Genomic DNA, 24,180 nt, shown 5'->3' with positions numbered 1-24,180 from the left:
AAATCTAAACTTCTTTGGGGCAGGAGGCTCTCAGAGTAGTCTGGCTCTATTTTTTATTATAAGAGGTAAAATATCAAGGTCTCTGCAAACATCTCATGGTTGGTTAGCTACTCTGGTGTGATGCTGATGGAAGCTGCTGTGTGAAATCTAAAAACACAGTCAGAAAAGACTGATTATCCCAGGAAGCTGCTGACCTGAGGCAGGAGGAGCTGCTGTTGTCCCACAGGCTTGGAATTCCTTCCTTCTCCTTCCTTCCTTTCCTTCCTTCCTTCCCTCCTTCCTTCCTTCCTTCCTTCCTTCCTTCCTTCCTTCCTTCGCTTCCTTCCTTCCACCTTCCTTCCTTCCTTCCTTCCTTCCTTCCTTCCTTCCTTCCTTCCTTCCTTCCTTCCTTCCTTCCTTCCTTCCTTCCTTCCTTCCTTCCTTCCTTCCTTCCTTCCTTCCTTCCTTCCTTCCTTCCTTCCTTCCTTCCTCCTTCCTTCCTTCCTTCCTTCCTTCCTTCCTTCCTTCCTTCCTTCCTTCCTTCCTTTCCTTCCTTCCTTCCTTCCTTCCTTCCTTCCTTCCTTCCTTCCTTCCTTCCTTCCTTCCTTCCTTCCTTCCTTCCTTCCTTCCTTCCTTCCTTCCTTCCTTCCTTCCTTCCTTCCTTCCTTCCTTCCTTCCTTCCTTCCTTCCTTCCTTACCTTCCATCCTTCCTCCTTCCCTCCTTCCCTCCTTCCCTCCTTCCCTCCTTCCCTCCTTCCCTCCTTTCCCTCCTTCCCTTCCTTCTTCCTTCCTTCCTTCCTTCCTTCCTTCCTTCCTTCCTTCCTTCCTTTCCTTCCTTCCTTCCTTCCTTCCTTCCTTCTTCCTTCCTTCCTTCCTTCCTTCCTTCCTTCCTTCCTTCCTTCCTTCCTTCCTTCCTTCCTTCCTTCCTTCCTTCCTCCTTCCTTCCTTCCTTCCTTCCTTCCTTCCTTCCTTCCCTTCCTTCCTTCCTTCCTTCCTTCCTTCCTTCCTTCCTTCCTTCCTTCCTTCCTTCCTTCCTTCCTTCCTTCCTTCCTTCCTTCCTTCCTTCCTTCCTTCCTTCCTTCCTTCCTTCCTTCCTTCCTTCCTTCCTTCCTTCCTTCCTTCCTTCCTTCCTTCCTTCCTTCCTTCCTTCCTTCCTTCCTTCCTTCCTTCCTTCCTTCTCCTTCCTTCCTTCCTTCCTTCCTTCCTTCCTTCCTTCCTTCCTTCCTTCCTTCCTCCTTCCTTCCTTCCTTCCTTCCTTCCTTCCTTCCTTCCTTCCTTCCTTCCTTCCTTCCTTCCTTCCTTCCTTCCTTCCTTCCTTCCTTCCTTCCTTCCTTCCTTCCTTCCTTCCTTCCTTCCTTCCTTCCTTCCTTCCTTCCTTCCTTCCTTCCTTCCTTCCTTCCTTCCTTCCTTCCTTCCCTCCCTCCCTCCCTCCCTCCCTCCCTCCCTCCCTCCCTCCCTCCCTCTCTTTAGAGATTACCTTTAAAACCCTGTAAGAAAATTCTAAAAAGAAGTACAAAAAATAAGAACAAAAAGCTCCATCCCGGCCTATCCAGGATGTGAGACCCTGTTTTCCTAAGCTAAAAAATGCCCAAGGATGATGTGGTCGAGAGTCTTCCAAGAGTTGTCCTTAGGACATTCCTCTCACCCTGCCCTGCAGATTTCTGGTTGTATTTAGATGACACACAAAACCGAAATACAAAATTGTCGCTTAATGGTGTCTGTCCATTTCACGTTCCTTGTTAAAAGGAGGAAATTCCTTCAAGTGGAATGTTCAGCAAGAGCACCCAAAATAGGACCTTTTAATTCCCTGTCCAGCCTTGGCTTCGAGCTTCAGACTCCTCCCAAGCATATTTCATGTGAGGCTCCAGACAGTCTCACTCCAGTAACTGGACACTTGATGGCTTGGCTGGGTTGCCTATCCCAGGCTTGTTTGGAAAGACAACAGGTAGAGAGACAGGCTGAGGGCTGCAGTCCAGGGTCCCTTCCAAAATTCCCAGGGAGCTGCTCCCTCAGCCAGCGTGAAGCCCGGTGACATTGATGACTTGTGTTCTATGAAACAAAATGAAAACTGGTTTTGTTTAGGCAGTGGTTTCAAGGGATGAGATCATGGGGTGACTGAACACACCAAGTGTGACTCAGCAGGGTCTCACACAGCAATGGCCACAGAGCTGAGCTCCCAGCTCACATCTGCTGGAATAAATCCCCACGCCAGGGCCAGCTCGCTGGGCACAACAGTTCCCTGACCCTGTTTATGAAGCCATCTTTGTTGGATGCAATTTTTGCCAGTCCCCTCAGAGGCTGGGTAAATTATTCTTGCAATTTCTTCTGCATGAAGCCATGGGAAAAATTCCCCTGCAGGGATGGGAGCACCAGGCACAGGAAAGAACTGCACAGGAGTTGAAGAAAGACGAAACGTTAGGAAAGGACAGAAGTGGAGAACTTCTGCAGAAGAAAGGCCATGGAATAATGGAATATCCTGATCTGGAAGGGACCCACAAGGATCATCAAATCCAGCTCGTGGCCCTGCACTGACACCCCAACAATCCCACCCTGTCCCTGGGAGCAGTGTCCAATCACTCCTGGAGCTCTGCCAGCCTTGGGGCCGTGCCCATTCCTTGGGGAGCCTGGGAAGCTCCATCACCCTCTGGATGAGGAACCTTGCCCTGATATCCAACCTAAACCTGCCCTGGCACAGTATTGTTGCAGTTTGGGGGGCTATGATATAAGAAAGATTTGTAGCACCTGAAAACATGCACAAACCTGAATAATTTCCAAGGAGAAGGGGAGGAATGAACATGGCACTGAGGGAAATTTGTATTTGCCTGCAGCTGATCTCTCTGTAGGAGCTACAGAAGTCATCCCACTTCTGAGGGTGATGGGAGAAGACAGCTGTGCCTTTACAGGGATCTTACAGACTTTTAGAAGAAGCCACTTATTCCAACCTTGGTTTCCTGGATGTCAGGAAATGCCTGTTGGATTACGGAGATGACAGATGACATTGCCAGATGATCCTTTGCAGGGGAGGTTACAAGGAAGAGATGGCTCAGTATAAATGTATTGAAATGTGTCCTAGGACTCCCTCTGAGCAGAGAGGAGCAAGGTGGTGATTGAAGGAGCATGTGGGAGTAAAAGAAGGTTATTCAGGAGGGACACAACAAGCTACAGCCACTTTGGATGGCAGGAGTGAGTTGTCTGACACAAATCAGGTGCAGGAGTGCAGCCAGGCCCTTTTCTCCCCTGGAGGACAATATTTTACGTATTTTATCAGATTAGGAGCAGGCTTTCCTTGCCTCCATAGATACCAAGGCCCCAGTCTCCGTGGGATTTCAGAGCACTGCTGCACCCTCTAAACAAACCCCCTCTCTCATCATGAAAGAAGGCACCATTTGGAAATTTCCACCTCTTATTGTCTCTGCCGCTCCTTTCTGTATATTTTGTCTCCAGTGAGAGATCAGAGCATCCTGACAGCACTTAAGATGCGAGCTATGAAAAAAAAAAAGTGCCTTGGGATTTCAATCATCCTTGGGACATTTGCTTGCAAACATCTGCCTGTTTGTGCAATCTGGCTTCTTGCAGCAGCAAACTCCTTCAGAAGCATTTTGATGAACCCTGGGACATGTTTGGCTCTGGCAGTGGTGCTGTGCCTGTCCCCAGAGCAGGGGGAGGGATGGGAAAGGGGGGTGGCTCTGGCAGATGCAGGGAAGTGGCTCTGACCTTCCTGTCATTTCAGGGGAGGATATTAGCAGAGGGTTTCCCTTGGGCTTCATCCACACCATCCCTGCTCTCTGTACTGACAACAGCATAAACAACAACCACTGTAAATCAGAAAACTCACGGCTGCATCCTCCAAGGGGACAAGGCAGTGAAAGCACCTTGCAGGTTGTTGTGGGCAGAAAATCAGAGATGGAATTCCATGGAATCATGGAATGGTTTGGGCTGGAAGGGACCTCAAAGCCCATCTCATTCCACCCTCTGCCATGTGCAGGGACACCTCCCACTATCCCAGGGTACTCCAAGCCCTGTCCAACCTGACCTTGGGTATTTCCAGGGATCCAGGGGCAGCCACAGCTGCTCTGGGCACCCTGTGCCAGGGCCTCCCCACCCTCACAGAGAAGAATTCCTTCCCAACATCCCATCTGAATCTACTCTTTTTCAATTTGAGGGCAGCTGAAGCACAGCTGCCCAAGACTGGCCAGGAGCAGGGCTGCCTCCTTCTCCCACTGCAACTCAACTCACCTTCAGCAGACTTCCTTAGTGCCTTCAACCACTCACTGCTGAAGCTCCCCTGAGCTGCACGGAATCATCATTCTCATTTTCCATTATCCTCATTTTCTGTTGTTCCCGTTTGACAGATGTGGCACCAAGGAGAGGTTACAGGGTGTGAGCCTCTCCCTTAACTTTTAGAAATCTAAAATGAGATGTCTTGCCCTAAGCCTGTTATTGTGACCTTGCATTAGAGGGAAAAGGGAGAAGCTGGTGCCTCCAGGGGAGAATTCTCCTGATACACTGATGAAAACCCACTTTAGGAGGAGATGCATCACCTTTTATTGTGTCTGGATAGCTTTTCATGGATGCTAAAGCAATCCAAGGGTGACTAACTCACATATTCTCACCAGACTCACCTGCTGAGTCTGGAACAGACCTAAGTACCCCCAATCTCACATCCTTATTTTCCAGGATTACTCAGCTTTGTCTCAGCACTCAGCTGCACATTGAGGATTTGAGACAGGCATTTAGGCTCTGCTCCCAGCTGACTCAAGCCCAGGGCTGTCTTTTATCTCATTAAAAGCAAATAAATTGAATGCAATGCTGGGAATATGGAAAACAAGGATTTGTGTGGTCTCCAGTGTTGTGTCAAGCTGCTACAAATGACCTATTCCAGCAGAAATTCCTGCTACCACGCGGCTGAGCAGCTCTGCTTTCTGTCAGTGCAGCACTGCTTTGGTGCTGGGGTTATCCTGCTTTCCTTTGTGATCTGACACAGCCTCCCATGGCAAATTAAAACCTAGCAACTGGTGGCTTTGACAAAATACTCACTTGGCTCACTGCAGGGAGGCATGGATTTACTCACTGTGGAAGGAGAGACAGGGAATGTTTCTCTTTTAATTCTGCTTGGTGAGAAGCTCTTCCTCCTCCCCTCGGGACAGAGCTGTGCCTGTTCCAGGATCCCCTGATCACCCTGTAACCACAGGGGTGCCTTCTTACAAGAGCATGGAAAAGCCCCTGAAAAAAACCCAGCCAGGCAGATGCAGCAAAATGAGAGACAGATTCTCTCTGATTTGGTCATAAAATCACAGCCAGCTCCTAATTTAGCCTCATGTTTACGACCTGCCTCCAGCTTCTGGCCTGTCTTCCTGAAGTCACTATTGATTCTCACCAGATCTTTCTCCACTAACTTGGGCTTCACTCCAGAAAGCTTTGCCTACCTCTGCGTCCAAACACAGGGGTGGGAGGTATCTATACTGCTGAGTCTGTTTGGACCATTTGAAAAAATAGAAAAAGATGTAATTTAATCCTTGACATGAGCTCCTTCCATTTAGAACAGCTCGAGAGGGTGAATGAAGACTCAGAGACCACACAGCTGAATGGGCAAGAGTTGCATGAGCCAAAAATGACAAATCATGTGAAAATCTAAATAACTAAGAGCTGTTTCTCCTCAACAGTTCTCCCTCCCTCCATCTTCATATAATTGAGATCCACTGGGAGTCATTGCCCAGAGGAACTCCAGGACAATTTAACAGCACAGGGCAATGCCCTTGGAGGATGGTCAGCTCTGGGACACCAGCAAGCCCAGCAGGAACATTTTTATTTGCTGGGAAAGGCTCAGTGACAAAGGGTGGAAGTGAAAGAAGTGCAGAAGTCCAAGCATGGGTGACTGACGCCCTGGCTGTGTCTGGAAAAGTGTCTGGAAAAGTGAATTGATATGCAAGTTTTCCCACTTTTTTTCCCAACTGGAGGAGTATTTTAAACCTCTGCCCTACTTTTATACCCCCAGTTTATGCCCTACATTTTCATTTTTTGAATTATACTGCTGAAAACATCAAAACACAGATTAATCTGGTGACCCTTGAAATAAAAGTTTTGATTGTTAGAAGACCTCTTTTGAGGTTAAATTTCACTTTCATGCAGGTTTCCTTTTTTATGCTGATTAGTTTTAGTACTTCTAATTTTTTTTTTGTTTGTTACATATTTGGGAATAAAAAGAATGTTTGTCATTTACATATCTGAGTTCTCACAAACCAAGTTCAAGAGGACTCATTAATGATCCTGATCATTAATCTTTTTAACAGATGTGGACAAAATGCACATTTCCAGTAGATGGAGAATAATTTTACTCTTTTTTTTCTTTAATGCATGGCACAAAACACCTGGCTGACATCAGAGCATGCAAACACTGCTTTTACATAAGCATCTGGCAAGATGGACTTATTACACATTGTCTCACTTGATTAGCAGTAATTAAATCGGAGTGCAGATCTCAGTGTTTATATGCCAACACGAGCTTGGAATGAAAATCAAAACCAGAGGCTATTCCTGTTTATCTGGTTGGTGGAACTGTTCCCATCAGCTGGGGGTGAGTTGTCCACCCCGACAAGAGAAGCTCAGGTTGATTAATTGAGGTCCCCAGGGCAAGGAGCATCAATCAGGGAGGAAATCATCAAACCATCGTGGTTGTTCTGCTGACTTGCTGCATGTCCAGTCTTCCTTGCTTCCTGAAAAGGTAGACTGGATGTTATTTATAGCACAGTCCTTCCTGATAATTTTTTCTGGAGGCTTGTAGGATGAGAGCTTGACACAGTTTGAGTCATTGTCTGGTCATGTTGTACCATTCGTACGGATTCAGAAATGAGGCTGAGTGTGTGAGAGTGAAGACCCCCCCCAGAACTGGAATAAACCAATTTCCCACTGCCACTTTTTCTCTTAACACCCCATTAAAGAGAGCAAAACTCAGAGTGACAGTTCTGTGTTGGGTGACTCAGGGGGGTTGTGGCAAGAAGGGGAAAACACAGAGCTTTCCTTTTCCTGCTCCATGAAGAGCTCTCAGTAGCCTCTTGGCCTCCTTGACACGAAGGTTTACCCTGCCTCCCTTTACTTCTGGCTCTTGCTCTGTGCTGTTTTATGTTCTTTTTTTATGCCCAAACCAAACCAAAGGCAACTTTGCCCACCCACAAATTGTAGTTTCTGTTTAGTGTGCACCAAGACTTTGCATGTAAAAGGAATTGTAGTCTGGAAATTGGTTTGTTGTTGTTGTTTGTTTGTTTGTTTTTTCTGACAGCAGGGCATTTTCTGCTCAGTCTGGATTCAAATATGTCAGTTCCCTTTCAGAGGATCCAGCACCAAGATTTTATGGTGTGGATGCTTTCTGTGACACATAAATTAATGTTGTGCTGGTAATGGAAATCTTCCAAATTAGAGAGGTTTCTGAGAGGCCTTCATGGGCCTTTTCAGAGAATCAGGTTGGAAAATCCCTCTAAGATCATTGAGTCCAGCCACTAACTCAGCACTGCCAAAGCCACCATGTCCCCAAGTGCCACAGGTACAAAGCCTTTAAATCCCTCCAGAGATGGGAAATCCACCACTGCCCTGGATATCTGTGCCAAGGCTGGACAAACTTTTTGGTTCAATTAAGTCCCACAGCTTCAGTTATCTTGTGTCATTCCTACATCTCCTTGGGGGCAATAGCCAGTTTGGGAGGGTCCCTGGTGTGTCTGGTTGGAGGATGGGGTGTGCTCACAATTTGCAACCCACTTGGGCTACAACCTTGTCTCTCTTCAGAAGTTTGTGCTTTGAAATTTTTTTTTTTTTTAATTGCTTCATATTTTACAGGATGGCACCAGACATACACAGAGCTGGAGATCTTGTGCCACCTCAACACCTGTTGGTTGCTTCATGCTTGGTTCATAATTAGGAGACCAACTTCCTTTGGCCAAGGGAAGAGCTGCAGATGTTGATTGAGAGCAGATGAATCCTTCCAAATTCCCCATTTTCAGGAGTAATTATCTTCCAAAAATGACACTAAAGCCACTACCTGCATCTGTTAACTGCCTACAGCAGGCTCTGTAGAATATCCCCAAGAAGGGATTTCCTTTACCTGAAAGAAATTCCCTGGAAAAATAAAGCTTTCCTAAAGCATTATTTCACTAAAATCCACTTTTCCACTGTGGAAACCCCTGTGGCAGAAGCAATGATGCAACGTGTTGGAGGCACTAATCTGGCTGCTTCAGAACCAGGTTGTTCATTTGTTCAGTGTGTGTTTCAGGGCAGCCTAAGGGAGAAATTCTCAAACACACTCCAGCTTCCCTCTCTCACAGAAATTTTGTCTGAAAAAAGGCAGAGCCTCTGGCTTTGTGGCACCTCTTCCCAACCTTTTGGATATGTGAACCCTGAGGTGTGCACGAATTCACTGGTACTGTAAGAATAAGGACTGGCAACGTGACCACCTGATTTATTGACTTTTGCTGAGGCTACACTGGCCTCAGATGCTTCTGTGCAGCAGAGTCTTGTCTGCCTGGCACGTGTGGGACCTGGATTAAAAAGGTTGTACTGAGCAGAGTACAAAGCACTACACGAAGGCAGACGATGAGATCTGTCCTGATCTCACCATCAAGGAGACGCAGCCAAGCCCGCTGACGTGGGGATGGAGCACTATCAGCCTGCACCAGCTGAGCCTCTGGGCCTCGTGATTTCCAACCCTCTTCAGCTTGGCAGCTGTAAAATTGCATTAGTGGAGTTAGAGGCATCTGTGTTATGAATTTCAGCTGACTAACAATGGGCAAGGATCTTTCCCACACCCACCAGAGAGGTCTGTGGAGCACAGCTGGAAACCGCTGGTGAGTCAAGACCAGTTGTTCTCTGCTTTCACTGACACACCAACCCAAACACATGGAAGGCTTCCAATTTCTCTTGGAGTAAACAAAGGGAAGCACAAACCCCCATTATTTCCTATGGCTCTTTGTTGACAGAGTATTTTTAGTCCAGCTGACGATCTTTTTGCGTATCCAAAGTGTTTAATTAAATACATTCATCAAAATGAAGACCCCCAAGGAAATTTTTGTGAGCATTACTCCATCCAGCAGGCCACTCCCTTGCAATGATGATTTCACATGTCACTCTGGGAATCCAGGCATGGGTTTTATTTCGCTATCAGAGTTCAATAATTTATAACAAAAATCATCACATCCACCTGTCAGTTCTGAAAAAAAACCCCTCTTCCCATCCATGGTTACCACCACTCTTTAAAACCAGGGGAGTGTGCAGAAGTAGAGAGAGGGGACAAAATATCTGTTTAGGAAACAAGTCCCATACTTTTAGGATGCATTTATGATGCATGAGGTGCTTGTTAGGCCACTTCCAGATTATTTCAAGCCCAAATCCAGTTTGTTTCTTCTGCAGACTCCTATCAGTTTGCTGAAGTGAAACAGAGCAGGAATGTCTGGGGGAACACCAGGAAAAGCAGCTGGACAGTGGGCTAAAATAAGCTTAATTTTCCACAGTAAATCCGCACCTACAGGTTTATAGAGAGGTAAAAGGCAGACACCATGTGCTGACCACAACCACAGCTGATGTCTGTGCTACAGCTTGTAATGCCCCCCTTCCCAAACTGGTGTTTCTCCATCCACACAATGAATTTATCACGTTCCTTCTTGAAAATTCGCTGGATCACACATGGCAAGTGCTATGTCAGACACACAGGGAGTTTTCCCTGTGCCTTGACTTCATCAAATTCCAGAATGAAGGGGAAGAACACGTCTATTAGGCAGTAGAGTTGTCCCTATGTCAGTGCCAGTGCTGCTGCAGGTTCAAGGTTGGACAGAAACACTGGATAAAACCAGAGGGCTGTGTCCAAAGCACTTAAATTCCATCTCTAGGCTTTCTTCTTTCTGGGCTCTTCACCAAACAGTCTTGAGCCTTCAAAATCCAAAAATAGCCCATGACATCACTGGAGTTTTAAATGTCTTCTTGTTTCCTTTTGGAATCACTTGAAAATTCACTTTTAAAGCTCTCCTTCATGGAGACCCATCTCATTCCTTGAGACTGTGCTGCTTCTGAAGCAGTGGTGTATGAACAGCGGCAGAGGAGAAAAGGAAAGGCTTCAACCCCACTGTAACTGTGAAGCAATCCAGACTAAAGAAACCTGTTTTTTTATTCCTTTTTTTCCCCCTTGGAAGCCAAAAAGCCAAGCAACAGCACTCACATTCATTTAATTGGAGTGAAAGCACAAGATTTACTCTCTCCCAAGGTTAACCTCCAGGCTGCTTGGAGTTCTGAAATTGCAGCCTGGCACAGGGCCAGCTCTAAATAACAGCTCATCTTTTCAGCTTGTTTCAAAAAAAAACCCCAATAAAACATAAACAAAGCAAAGAAGAAAGCTCCACCCATCCTCTCTGTAATTCCAGGCATTGAACAGTTCAGAGCTGGTTGCTCCAGAATTTCCAGGAGAGACAAGAACGCAGTGGATACAAGCAGAGGGGACACTGATAGTCTTTGATCTTCCCTGTTTCCCAGTAAATTTATATGGACTATTAGCAGGTGTAATGGTCTCTGTCCTTTGTGCCTCATGTGGAGCTCAATAGGTGGATAATAAAAACACAGCACAAAGCCCACCTTGAGGACAATGCTCATTTTCAGCTCAGAAAACTGGTATCTCCTAGAGGATATCTGGGAAGAAACGAGACCACTCCTCCTTCTACTTGTTGGAGCACCTCATCAGAAGATTAAAATTCCTTTGAGGTCCCCATTTCCCTGGATCTGGCAGTGCTCCAGACCATCAGCTAGGATCAGGAGTTTGGGCTACCTTGAAGGACCTAAAAATATTTTTTAAGCTGCAAACGATGCAGAAATGCAGCTGCCCCAGGATTAGGAACTCCAGACAATAAAACAACAAAGCCCCTCAATCCAGCTAAATCCTAAAATCTAGACAGAAGAACAAAATATCACACAATCCAGTGAGTTTTGTTTTCATTTTGGAGAAAAGTTGCTAGCAGAGGTGGATGTTCACTGGGTATGTACTGGGGATATACTGGTACAACTCCACATAGAGTTCAAAGCTGTAAATTGACTTTACAAATCACAAACCAGGTGCAAAAGAGGAGGAAAGGTGGCTCTGTTTATCCTTGTTTCAACCTTTAAAAGTAGGCACTTGTATGAAGCAGCAGCATTTTTATCGTGAAAATTTGTTTCATATGAGAAAATATCAATTTTTCTGGTGGAAGTGTCAAAGACAGAATGTGCAATATCACGGTTTTCCTCATGTTTTCTCACAGATATTCTCTTTTAGAAACAGGCAATTCACTGAAATCAGGTGCTTCCTGTAAACAGTTTTGATGGCGCAAAATTGGTTTACTCCTGAATACAAATCCAAAATAAACTTACTTCTATCCAGTGACAAAATTTGATCAACTGAAACATGGACTAAAGGTATAATAAAAAAGGCATTCAGTTTTGTGCAGAACAAAATCCTGCTTCATCAATAAAGATCCATCTCAATAATTACGTGCAGTGTTTTATTTCAGGTTTATGCCCCCAAAATTTGTTGAGGTCATCAAGGAGGTGTCACATACTTTGAAGGAGCACAGTTCTTCTTCTGCAGGTTCCATGGGAGGGGCCAAAGAGTCACCTGGAATAATAAGCTGCTAGATTTATAGAAGCTATACTTCTTTTTGTCCTTGTTTTCACAGATTTAGAACACCATTCACCTGTATTTTCTTGTAAGGGTTGGTGGTGTAATTTTGGTGGTAATTCTGGCCTTTGCAGAGGCCTCTTAACAGGCTGTGTTTGAGGAGAACTGGGATATTGTCAGGGAGTAGTTTGTGGGATGGAGGCTGGCAAAAACTGTGGAAGAGGAATTGTCTGTGCAAGGACAGGGGTGGGACAAGATGAACCATGGCCAGTCTGAGGAAGTACCCGGGGAACCATCTCTGGAAGGGTTCAAAACACATGTGGATGGGGCACTGGAGGACACAAGTGTTTTGGGAAACATGGTGGTTGACACCTGGACTCGATGACCTTAGAGGTCTTTTTTCACCTCAGTGATTCTGTGGTTCCACGATTCTGAGCGGGTCAGGTTTAGCAGGATCCACAGGATGAGATTCCAGAGGGGAACAAGGCAGGGAAAGGGGTGTATGAACAAGGAGAGACATGTCTGGGAGTAGAGCAAAGGTGAAACAACAGGATATGGCAGAACTAGGATAACACTCCTGGGATAGTGAGGCCACTGCTCCTCGGAGCTGAGGAGCTGCATTAATGAACTCTGGAAGTGCTCTCAGAAAATTGGGAAGGGAATATCAGAGGAACTCTGTGTCGAGCTGGATATATGTGCTTGCATCTCTGTAGAAGTTCAAACAGTGCCAGACAGAGGCTGGTGTGGGCCAAATGGGAAAACAACTTTCTTGTCTCATACAGAAAAATAATTGCTGCTTGCTAAAGCTGCTGCTTCCAAACCCACTCCAGCCCTCAGGGATGATGCCTCTCTCTCTTCTGCTTCCTTTGCTGCAAATTATGGTAGTTCTTCTTGGTTTTCCAAGATCCCATCAGGGGACCCGGATGCTGCCTCTGGTAGCTACAGAAATATCATTGCAAGGAGTTTACAGGCCTCAGCTGTGTCCTTGGAGCAGCTCACTGTGCTCACCACGTTCACAAGCACAGAAAGGCATCACCTGTTTGTGTTTCCCCCTTTGCAGTACTGGGGGGGTGAAGAAAAATCAGTTGTTCTGTTCTCTCACCTCTCTGAACACTCCTGCACCTGAGGAGGACCAGCCTCGTGCAGCCCAGGCATCAGTTTGTGCTGGGGCCATTCAGCTGGGAAGAAGTGTGGCAGGAAAGGATCTGGGAATCTTCACGAGAACCAAATCTGCCCCCTTCAACCTGCATCTACCTGGTACTAAAAAGATGCAGAGTTACTTTTTTCTTGCCAAATTTGAATGCTATTTTATTTTATTTTATTTTATTTTATTTTATTTTATTTTATTTTATTTTATTTTATCCTCCTTCTCCCCCATCACCACCTGAATTTCTGGAGCAGATCTAAGAAAGTTCAGAGAGACAGCTGTGTGCTGTGGGTGGGAGTGTGGGTGTGATATATGCACACCACACAGGTGAGCAGGTAGATAAAAAATAGTATAAATAAAACACTGACAGCCTCCTTTTTGTCGCCTCCTTCATCACTGTATTTTACAACTTGGGGAGATTATTTTGCAGAATGTTTGACATCAGTTTGATACACGTTGTTCCCATGGCAACAGGTCTTTCTCACACTTTTTGTTTTGCTTTGGTTATTTCTCGGAATATCTCATTCTTCATTATTTTGGGATTTTGGTCAGGCCGACCCTGCCAGAGTTCAAAGAGCACTGGGACAACGCTGTGAGGCACAGGGTGGGATTTTTGGGGTAGTCCTGTGAAGGGCCAGGATTTGATCTGGACGATCCTTGTGGATATTCTGTGGTTCTGTGATTGTGCTACCCTTCATCTGTCACGGATGGAAGGCAGAAGAAACGATTCATTTCCACCAGGAATCTGCAGTTCTGCTCCCCAGTCAGGGCAGGGGCATCGCTGCTCTGGTTTTTCATGTTCATTTTCTCCTTAAGTGATATTCCACGATCCCACCCTTTCATACTTCACCCTCATGTCATTATTAAAAATAAATCCGGCTCTTGAGCCTCAGTGCAGACTGCATGGAGCTGTGGGGTGGGGATGAGGAAGTTTATTATTTATTTAATATTTTTAATAACCTATAGGGTCTCTCTGCCTCCCTTTTCTGCCTCTGATGGTGTTCCATCAGAAGGAAAAATACAGCCATGGAACTCTTGTTTTTGTGAGGAGATAAATCCACAGCTCAGCAACACCAAATTTGCTGCTTGAGCACATGATTGCATCCACCAGCAAGAACCCTCATCCCAACACCAGAACTAAGGAAAAGCTTTTTTGCTTAATGACCAAAATATGAATTTGTGAGCCATCCTTCCAGAACTGCCATGGCACAGGCATGTCACCAAATGGCCAGGCTGGAGATGCCAAGGGATCCATGTGAAGCGTGTGAAGGGGCCGATACCAGCAGGACAGGAAATGGTGAGGGTGTTCCCGAGGGAATAAACACAGAGTGGATCAGGAAACATTTCGTAGCAGTGAGAGCTGCTTGGCTGCACAGCCAGCTCCCAGAGGAAGTCCTCTTGGAGGGTCTCCAAACTCTTGCACGGGGGTACACAAGATGCATGAGAACACACGTTGGATAATGTTGTTATTGATGTTGGTTTTCATGATGGTGCTAAAGAAACCAGTGCAGGAAGGATCATTAATAAAGACTCCTGCATGAACACAGGGGCTCTGAAGGTCCATAACCAGGCTGGACAGGGATCAGCAATGAAACTCTCCTTCCCTCATGCTTTACCAGCCTTAGGAATGCTCTTCTGGGACATTCACCCCAAAAAGATCAACAGTCACATCCTTGCCTCCCAAAAAAAGCAGGTTAAAGAGGTCTGGTGGGGTTTGGAGAGCTGACTCCTGGCCTTTGTGGAATGTCCTTCAGAGGCAGCCTTGGGAACCTGCCAGCAGTATCCAGGTTTGCAGGGTGGGATGTCTGAATGCCTCTGGCTGGGATCCTTTTTTGGCTAACAAGCCAAAAATGCTTGTAGGGTCTGGGTGAAATATTTAAGATGAAAAATGAAAAGCACAAGAGTGGGAGCAACAGGCTTACTGCAGTGCCTCCTTCTTGGGCAGCTGGAAACCTCTTAAGAAACACCCTCTTCTGTGATGTTAAAGAACCATAAAATTATTTAGGTTGGAAAAGTCCAAACCTATAATCCAGTCCAACCATTCCTCCAGCACTGACAAGGCCACGACTGACCCATGTCCCCAAGTGCCACATCCACACGGTTTTTAAATCCCTCCAGGGATGGAGACTCCAACACTGCCCTGGACAGCTTATTCCAATCTTTGACAACCCTTTCTGTGAAGAAATTTTCCCTATTATCCAATCAACTCCTTCTGTGGCACAACTTGAGTCTCCTTCCTCTTGTTTTATCACTTGTTACCTGGAGGAAAAGACTAATCCTCACCTTGGGACTTATTATACCTTTATCCTCAAATTCCAGCCCCTCAAATCTGTCTAGAAGGTCCCCTGCAGCTGAAGTGTGGGCAGGGAGTAGAAGCACTAGAAAAAGGTTTATTAGCAGAAGACAATAAAGAAATAAAAGCAGAACTCCTGTGCATAGCAAGTTGTGCACTTTTGCAAGCTCATTGCTCTCCTTTTAGTCTCCTTACTATTTGTTGGAAGTGACAAAATCAGCTGCTTTTTTTCCAAACTGAGAATGAGGATTTCTATGTAATTTTTAAAAGCTCACAGGGCAGTCATTCGACAAGAAAAAAAAAAGAAAAAATATCTTTCACTAATCTCAAGTAAAAACACCTTGCCTGGCAGTCTCAGCTCGCTTAGTAGGTCTTCCTGGCCTGACCCATCATGAAGTTTCCACTTGAAAAGGTGGAAATGTCCTTTTTTTGTGCAATAACTTTGCATGGCAAGGGATACAGAAGCAGTTAAGCAAGGATGTGATGGGACAGGAGAGCATTTGACAATTTTGAGCATTGAGCAATTTGACTTTTTTTCTTATTTCCCTCCAGTTTCAGCTATTTTCATTATGTATGGCAAACAATGGCTTAGAAGTTGGTAGATTGTCTGCCACTTTTTCTTTTTTTTTTTGCCCCAGAAGAATGGGAAAGATGAACTTTGGGAGCTGCAACTAGCTCAGTTTGAACCTTTCAGTGTCCAAAGGTTTAATGGCTTTTCTTAACACAAGAAATTTAATTGGTGTCCTTACACTTTCCCAAAATGAAGAGTTTGTCAAAAGAGAAACTTGACACAAGACCTGCTCTGTGCAAACTGTTCTTTCATGTCCCCAGGGCTTCCTTCAATTTCATCCATCTCTGGCACTGGCAAGGTCCTGTTAATGATGGGCATGACCAGCCCTCAAATGTCATTTATTCTTGCATTTACCCAGTCCTGTGAGGTAGAGCAAGGACTGGAACAAAGGTGTCACTGATTGTCACAACTGAACACTACAGACACCAAGGACAAAGCCCCTGGCTCCCAAAAGTACACGGTTAAACTTTGCCTTTGCCTTTTTTGAGGCAATTAAAAGGCCGCAGAGGCCTTCTCTTACCTCAGGAAAACCTTCAACAGTTTAGATTCTGCTTCTCAGCTTAGTTGGAGATGTGGTGGAGGAACTCCACATCAAGATTAAATAATCCTGGGATTCACAGAGTAGCTCTTGCTGCCCATGTTGCCCCAAGGGATGTGATCGTGTCCTGTGTAGAGGCTGACAGCACTGACTGGAGCCAAGAGCAGGAGCCACATCCCCTCTCCTTCAAGACATATCCAAGAGGAAGGCACTTTTTGCAAGCAGTGTTTTGGGTTTTGGAGCTCTCTCCTGTCTGGGAATGTGCTTCTTAATCTTGAGCTTTTAATTTCTATCTCCAAAACTCCAAAAACAGTGTCCAAGACAATGGACAAAAATAGACTGGGACATCTCTGTGATCCTTTCCATCCATTGGAGTGGGACCCCAGCCGCGGGACATTGAAAAGAAGAGAAAGAGAAGTGAGCCTTGAGAACATTTGACAGAGCTAACAACAAAAAAATCAATTTATTTTTCAATCCCTTCATCGAGAACTGCACATTGTCTCTGATGAACAGCTAGTTCTGGAGAACATGGAAGAATGGGGACGCTTCAGGAGAAAAACAGCCAGGAGGAAAAAAGAATAAATCAAAAAGCAACTTGTGAATATGTCCAGATTTATGGCTAGAGAATGCTGAGCAGGAGCTCCTTTCAGTCTATTCCTACCTATGATTTATCAGAATTGTTCTCAGCAGACTTCTCCCATAACCCAGCATGATTTAACTGGCAAACCTCCTCCAAGTATACATTTACTGGGAAGAGTTTTATAGCCACTTGGAAGAGAGGTGTTTTGCAGCCCAGGTTGCACCTGCCATGGTTCATTGGATCACAGAATGCCTGGAGTGGGAAGAGACCCTGCACAAATATTTTCTGTGCAATTAAACAGAAATAGCTCTAGTCCAAGTGGACAGAACTGATTCAGCTGTGCAATGTGAATGTCATCTTAGAGCCAGTGATGTGTCCTGTCCCCTCCCCTAATGCCTGCTCACAGATAGATTATAAAATTCGCCGAAATCACCCTGTGATCCTTTCATTTCCAGTGGAAAAAGCCAAGCATTTGCTTTTCTCAGGTCTTGATCTGCATTTTGGGGGGGGCTGGCCCAAAGGGATTAGAGGTGACAGACTATGTCAAGATATTAGAAAAGAAAATGGCTTTAGCTGCCCCCTAAAAAAGCGTTGGCCTTTTATCAGGGCAATAAATATTAGCAGCTCATTAAGACAGATGCAACCCAGGCTTTTGCTAACCCATCCCATGGATTTGAAAATAACTTCAGCCTATGATGCAGGACATTACAAGTAGGTGTGACTTATTATAGGTTTTTATCTTCCTTTGAAGATAGCAGCGATCAGAGAATGAATAATAGTGGTGGGAGTCTGGAGAGGAGGAAGAGAGGGGTTTCTGAGGGCCTCCACAGACTAATTACACTCAGATCAGATTGTGCCTGTGATCTTGCATGCAGTGGATGTGCTGTGTGATTTTAAACCCCCTCCTACTCGTGTCCCATCTGTCCTTGCTTGGAAATCCCTCATTTGCAGGAACTTTGGTAGGTACACAGTGAGATGGCTCAGGTTTAAAGATCAAAGATGGCAAGGTCTGTGCCATTTCTGGCTTGGCTTCTACCAAAATGAACTTATTTGTCTGAATTAGGTGTACAGCCAAGTATAAATAGATCCTGTCTAGACAGACAATGCAATAGAGAAGTGAAATAAAAGGTTTTAACCATACCAGGCTCCTGTTTTTAGCAAACATTTTCAGAGACATTTCCAGACTGAACTGGGCTGTCAAGAATGGAAAGTGGACACAATTCATTATGAATGTATCTGATAGGTTTCTGTTCCTTGAATTAAAACAATCTAGGAGATTAGACCCAAAATGAAGAGGGACCACAAAGCCAATGCAATAGCCAAGGTGAAAACCCCTGTGGGTGACTGATTCTGTGTCCAAATCCCCATGTCAGGTCATCTTGTAGTACCACAATACAATGAGAACAGTGAAGAAATAACATTATAATGTCTCTGCTGGTTTAAATGACAGAGTTTTAGATTTTAGGCAGCTGAAGTAGGAGGTGAGCTATCAACAGGTGTGGAGTTCCAACACAGGCAGGTTTATCCAGCCTGGATCACCTTTCCAGGCTCTTCCAGGGCAGACACTTTCCCGTAAGTAAGCCAGGACAGAAAAGTGCAGGAACATCAACAACCCCAGTGCCACTGAAACCCTTAAATACAGCAAGAATTCAGTCAGTGGGATCAAGCTTGCACCTTCTTCCAATTTATCTTCTTCCCTTTCCCAAGGAGAAATGATACCTCCGAGGGACTTTATTCCACTCCTGCAGTGTATTTTTTGAACAAAAAGTGGCATAAACATCAGCATTTTCATCCATTTGCCTGGTTGAGTGAAAAATTTCCTCCAGGGATTTTCAAAGCACTAAAGGGGTCAATTATCACCAGCAGGGTTGTGGTGGAGAAACCCTTGAGGGGCACAAAGCTGTTGCATCTATGACCAATGTGATGCTCTGACATCCTATTAGAGGATTTTCAGATGGGCTGTAGTACAGAATCACAAAATCACAGAATATCCTGAGCTGAAAGAGACCCACAAGGATCATCGAGTCCAGCTCCCGGTCTTGCATAGGACACCCCCAAAAATCACACCATGTGCCTGAGAACGTTGTCCAGATTCTTCTTGAACTCATTACATTGAATGCAACCTTAACTGGAGAAGTTGATATGTTTTTACTCAAGTCCAATATTTGTATTTCAGTGAAAATACTGAAAAAACTGCTAAAGGCTTTTTAAAAAGCAGCAAGAAGTCGCCTTAGATGACAACATTTATCAAAACATTTAAAAGCTTTCCCTTCAGCTTCACTCTTAAGGAGGTTAAGAGTTGACTCGGTCACATTTCTGTACCTACAGAAATATCCTTCCTGGGAGGATACAGCCCTTCCATGCAGGAGAAAAAGACATTGTAATAGGTGAAGGTCAGTCTGGACTGAACTTCTGGAGAAGTTCAGATCAGAAATAAAGAAGAGATGTTTTAATAGTGAGAGAAATTAATCACTGGAACAACTTCCCCAGAGATTTCTTGATTTTGTCACCTGTGTTTTTGGTTTTTTTTAATCCTAAGGGACAGTTTTTTTTTTTTCTAAAAGGTATGGATTCACTCAAAGGGAAACTGCTGTCATTTTGTCACCCAGCTCTGCTGTCTGGTAAAGATCAGGGTGTTTGGCTTGGATAAAGATGCAGATTTTAAAATAGAGGGGCTTGACAAGCCAGAAATTGCACTGGGTACCCCAGGATTCAGCACATGCAAAGTGGTGGAGATGTTTGCTCTTGTCTGGTGTCAGAGCTGTTTTGCTCACCTGTGCCTAATCTTGAGTTCATGCAGAACTGGACTTGACTTTTCTTGTATAGATAAGAATATGAAACCAACTTTGTGTTGCCTTTCAAATGTGTAAAGGCAGATTTCTCTTTTGGAGCGAAGTAACACCAATTAACCCAAATAAATGAGATGGAGTTCAAAGGCAAGAAAGAGCAAAGGCAAGAAATAAGCCAACAGAGGCAAGGAATGTTTATTTCCTGTTAGTTTTAACAGCAAATCAGAATCAAAAATTTTAAAAACTATGTTGGATTTTCATAGGACACAGTAAGAAAAAAAAAAAAAAATCTCAATTTTCTGCTTCAGCTTTTAGCCTGGGCAGCCAGGAGTAGTAAAATCCCTTTCTGCTGTGGCCCCAGTGTGCAGATTACAGGGTATTGTGCAGATAAGGTGTCAGGCAGGATGACTCACTCATCAGCCAGTGCGTAGGATCCTGAGTGCACAAACAACTGAGAGTCCCATAAGACCTCCTCGAGATGGAGATTTAAAAGTCAGTTTATTTCCATGTAAAGTATTCTCAGACTGTAAAAATAGTCCTATACCTGGTCTCAGTGGAGCTTTTCAGAAACCCAAGTGGGCTAACTAACGTCATCTAAAAGTGATTTACTCATAAAGTTTTTTACCCTGGTGGCAAAATTGCTTTGAACTTGTAAAGTAATTAAGAGATGTGGGGTGGGAACTCCACCACCACAGTCAGCACTGCTCCATTTGGCTGTGGAAATTATTGTTACTTTTTAAAAAGAGCAAACATTTTATGTATTTGTATGGTTGTCATAACATTGTAGGAGATCAGAAAGTGGTTAGTGTGGGGGCCTAGCTGAATCTGGGTATTCAAGAAGAAATCTCCCACCAAGAAAAATGAACCCTGCTTTTAAATTATTCTGGAATCTTAGTTATGGCAATGAACCTGAACAAAACCAACAGTGATTATTATTCTGTTCAGCAAGATGACAGATTACTGGTGAAATAATTTGTTTCCAAAAATCAGCTGGAACGAGGTCTCCAAGGAACATGTAAGAGTGTTACACAGAAAAAGATGAGGGATTTTGAAATTAATACAGGGAATTGTTTGACAGAAAATGGCTGAGGATAACCTGTGTCCTGCAAGGCTCTGTTTCCCAAAACAGTTATGGAAATTTGCAGAGTCATCTGGCATGAGCAAAGTGCTTGATCTTGGAGGTATTTGAGCTGCCTTCCCAAGCCCATAAATCTTTTTTGACCCAAATGGCAGCTGCAGTGGCCCCACTGCCCGAACCTGGATGATGTTTGCAGTTAGTATCGAGCCCCAAAGACATCAGAGAAAGGGTGAAAGCCTCAGTCAAGTCAAGGATAACCAAAACTCTACAGCACTGAAAGAATAACATGGATTTAACCCAGCTGAGCAACTCAAAATAAAAAGCTCTTCTTGGTAGCGCCTGTTTTTGAGGGAGCTAAGAGTTCTGTTGTTATTGCACAGCACCTAATATTTAAATGTTGAACAAGAAACAGAAAGGACAAGATGATGGATGAAATTCTGAAGGTTTGGAACTCCCATGGAGACAGGATTTTACCTCTGGTATCGTAGACAAAAACTGGATTTTGTCATGAAAATCTCTAGCAAACGCTTTACAAAGCTAACAATACCTATCCCTTTTAATGTCTGATTTTGAGGCATTGTTTTACTCAAAAAATCTGTGTCTTCCACTGAATTTTCAGGTGGAGAGGTCTTCAGGGTTCTTCTTCTTCCCCCACAAACCTGATGATTCACCAAGCAGGGCCTTTTGGGAAGGCAGGATTGAGACGTGAGATTTGTTCATTTCAAGAAAATGCTCCTCTCCCTCTGCTTAGAGGGAGAAACGTTTTCCTTCTGTTTGGTGGTAGAGAACTAAAATGTATTTTGTATTCATGTTGCATCAATGGGAACTATTGAAGTGTGGCAGGTTGTTTTTAGGAGGCTGAGTGGTTAATTTTAGACTTGTCTGTCTAAAAATACACCAGTATATTTGAGACACCACAAAATTGTGGCAGGATTCATAAACAGAACATTTAACCCTTGAGTTCCTCTTCCTAAAATTCAAAAGCTCTGAAGAAAGGCTGCCCTGGCTGTGAGAAATTTGTGGCTGAAGCCCCCACTCCCCATCCCCCTGTGCTGCTCCCTGAGGGGGAGGAGGGAGAGAATTTGGGAGTGAAGATGTCAGTTCATTTGCTGCACCTGAAGGTGAAGCCTTGCAGTGAATTCAGACCACGCTTGTTCCACCAGAAGGTTCTGAAGGCCTTGAGGGTTTCTGCAAACCCCTGCAGTGGTTTCTGTGTTATATAAAAGTCACGTCCTACATGTGCCTTCCTATTTCCAAAGGCTGGCAGGGCTTTACTGATTCTCTTCCCCTTCTGTGACACCCAGACATTTTTCTGCTCACCCTTCCATCCCTGAAGGTGAAGGGACTTCCTTTGGGTCTTTTCTGGGAGTTGCTTCTCCTTCTCCCAGGCTCTCCTGTCCTGGAGGTCTCAGTCTTGTGTCCAGAAGGGCTTTGCTACTGGAAAAGCCATTTTTACAATGCCACAACATCACTACATTTATCTTTTTTTGGATAATCATGAACTGTGGACTCATTTGCAGCCCTGGATGCAGTCCAGGCTGTTGCTTCATGAACTCCCACCCCTCTGATGATGAATGGTTCCCTCAGGAGCTCATGTTCCCACTTCACCACAGCGCCTGCATTTTTGTGCTGTCACAGGATGCTCCTGCAGCCAGACAGCTTTGCTTTGGCTCAGCACTGTCTTTGCAGCAAGTCAGAGGGATCTTGGGGCAGAGTGTCTTGGTTTGAAAAGACAGGTGCCTGCTAAGGAAGGCAGAAGCCTCCCTTGAAAGGGAAAATGTAAACCCCCTCCCTCCAAATTATTATAATTTTGAAATTAAGGGGCTCTCAGGCAAAGATATGGGAGCCGTAATAGCAGTTCTTTACTAGGAAAATTAAAAACACAAATGCAATAGTACAAAAAACCCCCAAACACTGCCAGAGTCAGAGCAGGCCCTGGCAGGCTGTGGGTCAGGGTGGTGGCAGCAGTGCCATTCCATGGTGGCTCAGCCCTCCTGCAGTGCCAGCTGTGCTTCTGCTGGAGCAGGATCCTGGACAAGGCTGGAGTTTTCCTCTGAAGCTCCAGGGCTGCTGGAGATGGGCCTGGGCTCCCTCTGGGAATGCAGAGGGGAAGAAAGCTGCTCCTCTGGGAATGCAGTGGGCAAAGGCTGCTGTGGTGTTGCCAAGGTCAGATTGTATCCAGGTAGGAATGCTTGGCTCCTCTCCCTGGGCAGAGCCTCTCCCAGTGGGATGATGGAATTTTATCAGCCATGCAGGGACACTTACTGGCCCATGAACAGAAGATAATTAATAATTAATGGCCCATGAACAGCAGAGATCTCCTGGAGGGAGGATTGGTTGTGGGAGAGATCAAGAAAAATCTGCCCAATGATCAGCAGAGAACTGCCCCAGCTCTAACAGATGGCAAATAGAATACACACCTCCAGCCTAAGAGAGAAAGGCAACCTGCTTTTTCTTTCCTCAGCCCTTGTGAGGTTTCTCTCCCCTTCTGAGAGGATGAGGACTCCTTATATGAATTTTTTGATCAGGAAAAGTTTCCAACAGGTCGCTCTGCAGTGACAGAGAAGTGGTTCACTGGTGGCTTAGCATACAATAAAACCCACACCAATTTTTGGTTCTTGAACTCAGGGTTGCAGACCAAGTATTCAAAGGCACAGAGAGGAAAATGATTTATCCCAGTTTACCACTCTTACACCTTGGAAATCTGATGATCCTGCCATCTTTCTGGAAGCAGTTAGGAAATTTCATGAGAAGGGAATTTAGTTGACATTTGTGAGGCCATTTTAATACAGCTGGAAACAACCTGCCAAAAGACAACTGGGTGTGAGAGAGCTGGGGAATGAGATACTCCACACAGAGCAGTGATTATCATACCTCTGACAGAAAGTATTAAACAGTCATTCAGAATATCCATGGGTGAGGGATTCCCAGTTATTTTTCACAAGTGCAGTAATTGATCATCAGTCTTGTAATTATTTTAATTGGAGAAAATTACATGCCTGGCACCTCTCAGCATTACACCTGCCACAACCCATTAGGAGTTCTGGGGTCTGACTCCAAGGCTGCTTCATCTAAACCAGGAGTACTCAAAATAATCAATGCATCATGTCAGACCTCTAGATTGTATGGGTTTGACTCCAACCTTCGTGTACTCTGCTCCTGAGAGACACTCAGCCTCATATATTCCCCTCATTTTCTGATGAGATTTTAAGCTTAGAAGAAAATAATTTAAAAACACTGAGTAGAGGCTCTGTATGAAGCAGAAGAGAATTCCAGGACTGCTAGCACAAGACCTGTGAGCTGCAGAGGTGACATGGGGGGCTTTTTGTGAGTGGGTTCTTCCTTCAGAGAGGACGTAAAGCAGAATTTCCCTCTTCCGTGTAGTCACATAATTAAAAAACATAAGAGGTCATAATATATATGAGATGGCTCTCCTTCCATAAAATCTTATTAAACTTGGCTTATAGGGTTGAGAGTTGTAGGAGGAGTGTCTGTCAGTGTTATTTTCATCCACAACTGAACTTGCAGAAGTCTTTTTCTAGTGTCTAATCCAGGCTCAAAGAACTGATAACCCAGAGGCATTAA

The sequence above is a fragment of the Vidua macroura genome, chromosome 4 (assembly GCF_024509145.1).
Source record: "Vidua macroura isolate BioBank_ID:100142 chromosome 4, ASM2450914v1, whole genome shotgun sequence".
In the NCBI taxonomy this organism is placed as follows: domain Eukaryota; kingdom Metazoa; phylum Chordata; class Aves; order Passeriformes; family Viduidae; genus Vidua; species Vidua macroura.
Note: the sequence above shows the minus strand (reverse complement) of the source record.